The sequence below is a fragment of the Curcuma longa genome, chromosome 14, assembly GCF_044706935.1.
Source record: "Curcuma longa cultivar G26 ecotype Majalengka, Jawa Barat chromosome 14, ITB_CL_G26_1.1, whole genome shotgun sequence".
In the NCBI taxonomy this organism is placed as follows: domain Eukaryota; kingdom Viridiplantae; phylum Streptophyta; class Magnoliopsida; order Zingiberales; family Zingiberaceae; genus Curcuma; species Curcuma longa.
In genome coordinates, this window is record NC_133874.1 from 3,147,517 (window position 1) to 3,158,905 (window position 11,389).

Genomic DNA, 11,389 nt, shown 5'->3' on the forward strand with positions numbered 1-11,389 from the left:
GCTAAAACCCCTAAGCCGAATATTTCTTTCCTTATCGCACGATAAGTTGGCGACGAATAGAAAATTCGTCGCCAATTTGGCGACAACGAAAATTCGTCGCAAATTTGGCGACGAATACAAAAATTCGTCGCCAATTTGGCAACGAATATGCTATTCGTCGCCAATTTGGCGACGAATTTGGATGTTCGTCGCCAAATTGGCGACAAATTTGGCGACGAGTTTTGATGTTGTCGCAAAAAACCCTACAACCGGACATTTTTTCCCTATCCCACGCTAACTTGGCGACGAACAGCTTATTCGTCGCCAATTTGGCGACGAATAGTAAATTCGTCGCCAATTTGGCAACGAACATCCAAATTCGTCGCCAATTTGGCGACGAACATCCAAATTCGTCGCCAAATTGGCGACGAATTTGGCGACGAATGTGTTTTCGTCGCAAAAAACTTACTTAAACCCTAGATCCGAACTTCTCTTTTCTTCTCCCACGCGAAGTTTCTGCCGAACTTTTTCTCCCACGCGAAGTTTCTGCCGAAGCTGCTCGCCGGATCTCTCCCTCTCTCCCTCGCCGGATCTTTCCTTCGCCGGATTTCTCTCCCTCGCCGGAGCTCTTCCTCGCCGGTTCTCTCCCTCACCGAAGCTCTCCCTCGCCGGATCTCGCTGATTTCGCCGGATCTCCGACCTCGCTGATTTCACCGAAGCGGCCGGTGACGCCGACCTCGCTGGGGCCTCACATCGCTGATCTGAACGTGCTCCTGCCTCCTCGAATGACCAACCCCGTGCAGTATCGCCTCCAGGGAAGCGGCGGATGCTTCTCTTGGTACCGTCTTTTTTGTTGTTGTTGTTGATATCTGCTGTTATTTTGAACCTTGGTTGAGACTCGTATGAATTACAAAAGGTTTATTCTATTCGTAATATGCTCGAGGGTAAGGACTGATAGTAGACCTTGACCTTTGTAACCATATCTTCTTTTTCAACGACGCTTAACCCTCATTAACCTTCATGCATAGTTCTTTGTTTGATAATAGAACTACCTATATTTAGCTGTTATTGCTTATTGGCCTTTCTCGGCTTTGTATACCTATTAATTTGTGAATGGAAGAAATAAGCTAGAATTCACAGCTCTTTGCTTGCCTTAATTTGTGAATGAGTTTACTTTGACAGATCATAATCTGTAATACATTTTATTCAACCTATAAATTTCAGTACACAGTGTGTATTCACAAGATTAATAATCATATTTAACATCATTTGATTTGAAGTGATTTGCATGTCCAATCAATTCCTCTCAAGTTTTTTTTACATAACAATGAACTTCTTTTTTTTATATAACAATGATCTGCTATGTCTAACTTTGAACTAATTACATTCAAATGAAAGTCTTATTTTTTCATTTAAAAAAATCTTTCACTTTCATTGACTTTAAGCAAACTTTGTTTGACGCATTCATGTGACAAACTGAATAATAGGGCTACACAATTCATATTTGTAGTTCTTTTGCTTCGATATTAAGCATTCCAGCTGCATGTAACCTTGCAAATAGATTTCCTTTCCTCTAATAGTTTGACAAAAAAAATCCTTAAAAAAGTCCTCTTGAAGGAAATAAAAAGGTTATAACACACTTTATCAAAGGAAATAAAAAGGTTTTCCCAGGTTAATTTTCATGATGCTTATCAAAGGTAGTTTCTACCTCATATGCTTAGAAATGTTATGGTTGGTATTAGGTTTTTGGTAGAATACATAGTATTTTTATTGTGTTAATGTTGCTATTTATATTGCAATTTGGTTAGATTTAATACTGAAGAACATCTTATTACCATTTATTGTATCGTATAAATGTAGTAGGACAAGTGTACAAGTTATCACTCCCTAAACCTCGTAAAAACTAAATTACTCCCTAAACCCTAAAGCCCCTAAACCTAAACCTAAACACTAAACCCTAAACCCTAAATCCTAAACCTAAACCCAAAAACCCTAAACCCCCTTAAACTTAAAAAATCACTAAACCATAAAAACCTAAACTCGTAAACTCTTAAACAATAAATCATAAACTCTTAAAAATCCAAAATCTTAAATTCTAAATCTTAAATCCTAAACCTAAACCCAAAAATCCTAAACCCCCTAAACCTTAAAAAATCACTAAATAGAGTTGCTGGTACCTCTTCTACCACCTCCCCTGCCGTCACATCACAGATACAAAGCTTGACAGAGGAGGTCACTCAATTGAAAGGGCTATTACAACAAAGAGACGAGGAAATGATACAAAGAGATAATCAAATTAAAAAATTACAAAAACAACAAGAACGAATTTTGCGCCATTTTCAGTTGCAACTTGGTGATGACGACGACGACGATAACGACGACGACGACGACGACGACGATGGTGGTGATCCTTCATGAGTTTTTTTGTGTATGCATTTTTTTAAGCATTATTTTATTTATTTGACATGCATTTTATTACAGCTACAAGTTAATAATTTATATATTGTTAATAATACTGTTTGTTTTTTGTTAAACAGGTTTTGATAAACAAATCAAAAAAAAAGGTTAGTCTTTACATATTTAATTTATAGATTTTAGTATTAGTTTTAATTTTAAGAATGATACTTTCTCTTTATCTTATTTTTCTATGCAGGCGAAGACAAGATAGTGACGAAGAATCAAGCAGAGTTTCCGGCGGACCACGATGATCTCCTCTATCTTGTCTTCATATATCTTCTGATTTGTTTGTATCAGTACTTTGTAGCTTCTTTTCTGTATTATGATGATGTGACTTGGTTAGACTTATAGACATGTACATACATGTCTAGTGTAGTTATTTGCTGGATTGTATTATGATTTTTATGGATTGTAGATGTTATGGATATTTGGATGTTATGGATATGGATATTTTGGATGTTATGGATTCGTGTATGTTATGGATATTTGGATGAAATGAATGGATGTTATTGCTTTATTTGTATTGGATTTGATATGCTTGTTTGTTACAGGTTACATGTATTTATGAATCGATCCGATTGGATCGATATTGTTTGTATATACAAGATAATCATCAAAATAAATATTGCATTGAAATTTTTTTTTATTTTTGCAACGAAATCTGCGACGAAGTGTGTTCTGATGAATTTCACTTTGTGGTGCTGATCTTTAAACGCCAACACCACAGTGTTGATTCTGTTACTTGATAAGTGACTTTGGGACATGATAAATTAAGGTTATATCGTAGTGTTTTGATCCTTTTCTATATTATAAATTGAGTTTCTAGTCTATTTCGTTAACTTGGATTTAATTGAGGTCTTCATCTTATTTCTTATTAATTTGAGGTAATTAATGAGTATTAATTTGTTGTATTTGATTTTGTAGAAAATTAGGATTAGGATAATAATTTATGGATAATTGAAATCAATCCCAATTACAAAAATTTGAAATCAAACCAAGAAACTAATTCAAAAAGCCCATGAAAAAGTTCAATTTGGAAAAAACTGAACTGGTTCACAATTTAGTTCAAATTCGGTCCGATTCACCTATGATTTATAAGCCTGATTCTGGTTCAACGTGGAAGGGGGCTCGGCAAAATTCGTTAGGTTTTTTCCAAAATCGCGACATTGTAGCTTCTCTTCTACAATCTTCTTCGTTGAGCTCCCATTCTCATCTTCTCCATTCTTCTTCCCAATCGGCAACAGAGTAGCAACAGATAATCACTACGGTCAACTAGCCCCGACGACCCACATGGTCTTCACTAGAGTGGTCCAGCTCCGATGACAGCTTCTTCATCCCCACTAGTCGCGTATTGCTCTCTAAGAGTGGCCAGCTCCAGCAAGTCGTGGACGGCGGTATTCTACCTAGTAGTGATGCCCTCCGATAGTGGTCTAACTCCGGAGCTATTCCCTATCCCTTCGCATCCACCGAAGCTCTGAGCAGGGACTGACTTCACCGACATGGTTGGGAACGTGAGGGAAGCCCTGTTCAGCTCCGACCATCCTTCAGCCATCGGAGAAGCAAGGTAAGGGTTTCCGTTTCCTTCTTTCTGACCTTCTATTATGGACGCAAGGAGTTAGGGCAGAGGAAGGGGTCTAGATCTTGTCTTCTCTGATCAAATCCCGTCAGATTTGTCCAGCTTTGGTGAGATTCTTCGTTCCTGTTGGTGTGAGTCAACTAATTGATGTCATGTTTCCGTTCTGAGTCAATCCATGATAAACAAAGTCCTACCCTTAGTTTCTAAATTTTGCCTTGAAAACAATTTATTTTTTGTTGTTCTTTGATTACATGATTGATTCAACCCCCCTCCATGTTTGATATGTTGTCTTGTTCTTGGGTCGACTCTATTCTAGGATTGATGTTGATGGTAACGAGGCATGCTTGTTGTTTGATGTGGGATACTTGAATATATTATTGTTTGTTTGCGTCTTTAATAATGAAGTGTTATTGTTTTTACATCTATGAGAATGAAGTGAAGTGTTGTTTGGTTTGAATCTAGAATATGTGTATTGAATTAGGGTTGTTTAAGCTATGTTGTTTGATGTTATGGATAATGGAAATGCTTGTTGGTTGTTGTTATGGTGATTGAACAAGTTGTTCCTGTTTAGAATGTGGTAACCGAACAATGTGTGGTTCTTGTTTAGAAAGTGAATTGAACATCTCTTGTGTGTATCTGATGGGGTGTGTTTTGGTTATTAAATTTATTTATTTATTTATATTTTTTTTATCACTCACACCCTTCAAAATTAAAATTTATAATTAACCAAATTCCTAATTATCGCTCAAGTAACTTAGTAGAGGTCCGGATTGTCTTGCACGGAATCAATGATGAAAATTTATCCTAGACACATGGTGCGAGATTTTTATTTGTTGATCGGACTCACTCCTAATTATCCACAAAAAATCTATTTATTCACAATTAAATCCTACACTTAAATCCTACAAACTAAAACCAATCATACACCCTAATTACAATATTAATCCTATTTCACATAATTATATTAAAATACAACAACTTTTATAAATTACAATTTAACTGATCATTTACAACTAAACATAAGTTAATATGAACTAGTTTATAAACACAAGCAAGAACATGTTCTTTATACAGAATTCAAGGCAACCACAACAATCATTATTACACAACCTTAACATGAACATGCTTCATCTACAACACAACAACCTATTCCATAATTCTATTCCATACAATATCACAAGTTTAACATACAATATGGATTTAACATCATGCAACATACAATACAAAATATTTTGTTCATGAACATTAACCAAATTCACACAATCCATTTACACTTGAATCATAAATACTACAACATCATGTAACCGGCTACAACTCAATTCCAAACATCACAACAACTTCAACATCAACTATGTTTCATTACATCCATTGCAACCATACAACCTAAATCCTTAATCCAATTCCAAGCATATACATTCAATCAAATATACCATGGTTCACCTTTTGTTAAAGATTTCAACAACAAATTATAACATTTCCAAAAGCTTAACGATCAACATGGTAATAGAAATAGGAACAAGTTATAATTCAATTTAACACAGCTGAAACTGTCACGTCCCGAGAAACGGATATCTGAAAAATTCAAGCAATATCTCCCCTGTAACAATTCAACTTTCTTGAATACATTTTAACATAGGGCCCACACGGCTGCTCAACAATACAATGTATGTATTTAAACTACAAAACTATATGACTAAAGGCCCACACAGCCACAAACCACATATCCAACATATGCATCTAATATAGCAACCACAATACCAAACCAAAGATGTATAACACAGTAGTGCAAGCGGAATTGTAACAACAATAAAATCTACGTATACGAACATAAGTCCAAAAGCCACACATTGAAACATAATCCAGAACCACACATCCAAATACAAACTAAAAATCACATAAAGAAAATCAATGACTCAACTACAATACCAAACCAAAGATGTATAACACAGTAGCGCAAGCGGAATTGTAACAACAATAAAATTTACGTATATGAACATAAGTCCAAAAGCCACACATCAAAATATAATCCAGAACCACACATCCAAATACAAATCGAAAATCACACAAAGAAAATCAACGACTCCTGCTGTGAGATGGGGGCAGCCTGGTAGAACTCCAAGCTTCAAGACAACATCTTATCTGCTACCTGGGGAGAAAGAAAGGAAATCCCAGGATCTAGGTGGTAAGTATAAAATACTCAGTGGATACTAGATAAAAGTGCAAAATATAAATATATAAACATGGATCTCAAAGGGTATACAGTTTCTCCAAAGGATACATAATGAACAAGATCAATAACAGATAACAGATATCATGCATATACAACCAATGCATGTAATGTTGTGATGCAACAAACATATATCATACAAATGTAACAAAGACACACATAGATGTAGTAAAATAAATTGCCAACAAATGCAAGAAAATAACTACTAAAAAATGCATGCACATATACAGTACACATCACAAGTAACATGCATAGTCACTGTCTGCACTCATCACCCCCAGACACCCACACAGTGAACTGGGGTGCCAAACAGAACAACTGCACACACTCCAACAACAGACCACTACATGTGAGTGGGGAGTGGGGAAAATATTTCAGGGGAGCTATCTAGCTGCCTGGTCACTATCTACACTCAACATCCCCAGACACTCACACAATGAACTGAAGCGCATGACAGGAATCACCCACTCCAATAACAGACCAACTACACGCGAGGGAAAGGGGCAGTATCCCAGGAGAGCTATCTAGCTAGTCCTGATCACACCCACACAATGCTATAATGCTCTCACTCTTATACCACTATCAAACAATGATTTAGTGAGAGCCAACAACAACAGATGTTATGATGTTATGATGCTTAGCTCAACAAGTAACGACTACAACTACCAAGATATATTCAACATCAATCATAATAAATCATCACAGATCAACAACAAATAGTGAGACTGTATTGATAGCACTAGATCATATCAAGGTCAATAATTATGTATCAAGCAACGAGAGTAGTAAGGATAACAACAAGGTAGTAAGGATAACAACAAGATAATTTATAGCATATTTATAATAAATCATGCACTACGAATAAGACATATATTAGCTAAGTACAAGAGTACCCACCTGGTATGATGCACGTCGAAATAACAATCCTCAATAAAATCCTCCGTATATAAAAGGATCAACAAATCAAGGTCCTGCAATTTAAAATAAACAACACCCACTAAATATAATTATATATTTAATATAACAATTTAACTCTATCAATAATAGTTATGATATGTTAAATCGTTATCAACCCTACTTACCCTATCTTAATCCAATTAAGATAATTCAACCTGATTAACCTAACCAAATCACAACTAACCCTCATTCTACACTTAATCTCAACTGGATTTAAAACTGACATAACCCAAATCCAATTAGATCCATAACCCAATTAAACTCATGCTAATTAAACACGAATTAATTTCATTTACCAATTCCAATCGGATCTAAAGTTTGATTAAAACTCATGCCCTACCAAACCACAATCAAAACTCAAAGCCACCAAAACACACAACAATAAGTGGATCCTAATTAGCACAACTCAACCATTAAATTAACCTAATCTAATCCACTTGAATTTAGTCTGGATCAGATCAACTACCATCAGGCCAATCACTAACCGATTTCCAACAGAACAAGAACATGCAATCTATAGTCTGAAAATCCCAACAACATCGATAAAATCCAACAAGCCCTGGTTCCACCGAATTTCACAGCAAAATCAGATTGAATCGATGGTGAGATCATCTACATTTGAAACATCTCCAAACTCCAATTGGTTCCCAAACAAAAACACCTAACAAAATTCATAGCAAACTCATCCTAGATAAAATCCAATGTCACCGAACTCAACAACATAGAACGAGCCACGAACAGATTAGAACCAAAATCCACTAATCTGGCAAGAACTAGCAAAACTCTAATTCTAGCACATAAAAATCTACCTAGCAACAAATCTGAACCCCCTTTATTCACTCATTTGATTGCCCTTATCTCCCCCATAAGCACCCAAGAATGATTTGAGATGGAATAGGGAGGAGTACCTGATAGAAAAGGTGTAACCCTCTGCCTCTCGAAAACTACGTCAGTTCCCAAGTCTTGGAAGGTTGGCTGAAGCTGGCCAAGGATTTACTCTATCTTCGCTAGCGATCGAAGAGAATGATAGGACGAAGAACCGGAGCGCCAATTGATGAGAGGAGGGAGGTTGAATCTTCTTCGGCATTAATGCTAATGGAAGCGGTGCGGTGGCGCTGAGATTCTCCACGCAGGCAATAATGGCAGAGGACGGTGGCGGCGCTGATCTTCTCCACGCGGGCAGCAATGGCAGGGCAAACTCGTGACCGATATGTCTTTAGGCAAAGAAGGCAAGGCAAGCTCGCAGCTAGGGTTTCGCCCACTCCTTCTTCCACCTCATGGCGGTCGACGAAGGGCGCGGCGGAGCAGGGGAGCGTGCGAGCGGCGGCGAACGCGCAGGTTAGGAAGACTATAAATCGCCACTTTTATCGCGCGATTCATGTTATAATTTATAATGAGGAGCTACCATAACCTTTTAAACTAGGATTAGGGTTTTGGGCTAATCGGACCACGCGGTGCGATTAAGGCTTGGCTGAACCAGCTTATAACCTAAGGTTTACTATAGAAATTGAACTGGTTACTATAGCAAACCGGGTTCAAAACAAAATCATTTGGTTTACTAATCCAACGACTCCTGATTTGACCCAAACTAGTTTTGTTAATTTCGTCTTCACAAGACGAAGCTCCTCATCTCTTCTGTTTTGCCAAAACCCCCTCTATCATGAACTAAATCAAGTTAGTTCAATTTTGATTCAAAATTGAATTATTTGGTTCACTAACCAAATGACCTCTGATTTAAACGAAATCAGTTTCGTTCATTTCGTCTTCGCAAGACGAGTTCCATTCTCCCCCACTAATAAAAATTTCTTGTATCTTACAAAAGGTCCCCACATGAATCTAGATAGACATGACTCTGATATCAATTTTTAAGACCGATGTAATCAACATGTCTCCATAATGGTATGATATTGTCCACTTTGAGTCTAAACCTTCATGGTTTTATTTTTGAGCTCCACCTAAAAGGTTTCATCCCAATAAAGATATCTTCCATTTTATAAACCTATGATCTTTTTTCATATATTTTCAATGTGAGACTTTGATTGTATCCCAACATCTTAGAATCGACTCAAACTAGAACTAGTGTATTCTTTGTAACCTCCTAAGTTTGGCCATGCTAAGATTTCTAATTGTGAATATTGTATGACCATGAGTGAGTTTAACCAAAACTCAATGATGGCCTTCGCCACCTCAAACCTGACTCAAACTAAGATTAGTTCGTTCCTTGCATTATCCTATGTGTCACTATACCTATTAATCTTAGTTGTAGGCTTATTTAGTATCCTATGAGTTTTTGAAAATTATCAAGGTTGATTGTATTTTTCTATTGTAGGACATTGAAGAATAAACATTATCTTCGGGAAGGAGGATGCAAATATTCAATTTGGAGAAGAAGTTAATTTGGATGAGTGTGTTGGGATACTTTATAGGATTTTTTCCCGGAGCTTCCACAAAGGGAGGGTCTAATCAAGACTACATTTCCCTAAAAGACAAGACACACTAGTTTTATTATTAGTAACCCCTTTGCTTTATTCTTGAGCATACAAGAAATATTATATTAGGAGGTTGCTAGTAAATATATTTAAGAACTAGATTTTGAAGTTCGTTGTTAAGTCAAAGTTGTAATTACTAGTGTCTCTATTCACCACATCACTAGATTGAGATGCCAATATAATATTGATAATACCCATATTTATATTTAGATTAGTAAATAGGTGTTGTTCCTCTCTAATTGTAATTCAACAGAGTCAATGAAAGAAAGCACTTCATCATAAATATGATCTCCCTGCTCAAGTTATTCAAAATAATAGTTCCATTTATTTTAAAAAACTTATAATTATAACTAACTAGATTTATATAAATTGTCAAAATTTTAAAAACCCATGAGATGCAATCAAACTTTGAAATTTAGATTTGAGGATATGATCAAACTCATGATGTGGTAAGGAACTCACTCATCATAATTTGAGTCGATTTTGAGGTGGCTAGGGTCATCAACAAATTTTGATCAAAATTCACTAATAGATGTACAATGTCTGAAAATAGGATTATTGTGTGTCGTTACACTCAGGATGCTCTAAGAAATGCATTGATCCTAATTTTGATTGAATTTGATCAGCTAAAAGCCATCAATGATTTTTTTAAAACTCACTAATGACTGTATAATGTCCAAAATTTAAAATTTTAGACATGGTCAAACTCAAGTTGCTGCAAGGAAGTCGATGGTGGTATCTTAGAATGGGTAGATAAGCCTAGGTCCTTCAGTGAGTTTATGTCAAAAGTATTGAATACTGTAAATTTTAGAAACTCATAAGATGCAATCCAGACTTTGAAATTTAGGTTTAAGGATATCATAAGAGTCAAGAGGCTATAAAGAAGGCACTAGTTCTGATTTAAGTCGATTCTGAGGTGGCTAGGTCCATGAGTGAGTTTTAGCCAAAACTCATTCATGGTTGTACAATGTGTAGAAACAGGAATATTATGCATCATTACACTTAGAAGTCTCTAAGAAATGCATTGGTCATAGTCTTGATTGAAGTTGATATGCCAAAAGTCATTATTGAGTTTTGACCAAAATCACTTATGATCGTATAATATCCAAAACCTGAAATTTTGGACACTGTCAAACTTACAAGGTTGCAAGGAAGGCAATGGAGGTGTCTTAAAGTTTGTGCCAAAAGTACTAAGACTGTAGATTTCAAAAATCCATAGGATATAATCTAGGCTATAGGCTATGAAATTTAGATTTAAATATGAGGCGGCTAGGATCATCAATGAATTTTGATAAAAACTCATTGATAACCTTAAACGTCGAAATTAAACGAACTGACATTTTAAAAAACAAATGAGTCTTAGTAACAAATACATGTCAATTTTGATTGAATATGATAAGACTATGAGTACTAATTGTATAAAATTTTTGATAAAAAAAAAAGAAAAGAGAGATAAAGAAGTTGGGTGCTCAAAATATGATAAGGCTACGAGACCTATAGAAGTTGGCCTTTGAATATTTTAACCGTCCGAATAGAATTTAAGGCGGCAAAAGAATAACAATTGCATGATCAATAATTTTTTTAGGGATGCGTATAAATTTTACCTTGCAGAAGATTCGATGACTCGCATGCTCGTGGTTGTTTGGACGATTACATGTTTTATACGTCGACTACGTCAACAATATTACGAAAATATCATGTGTA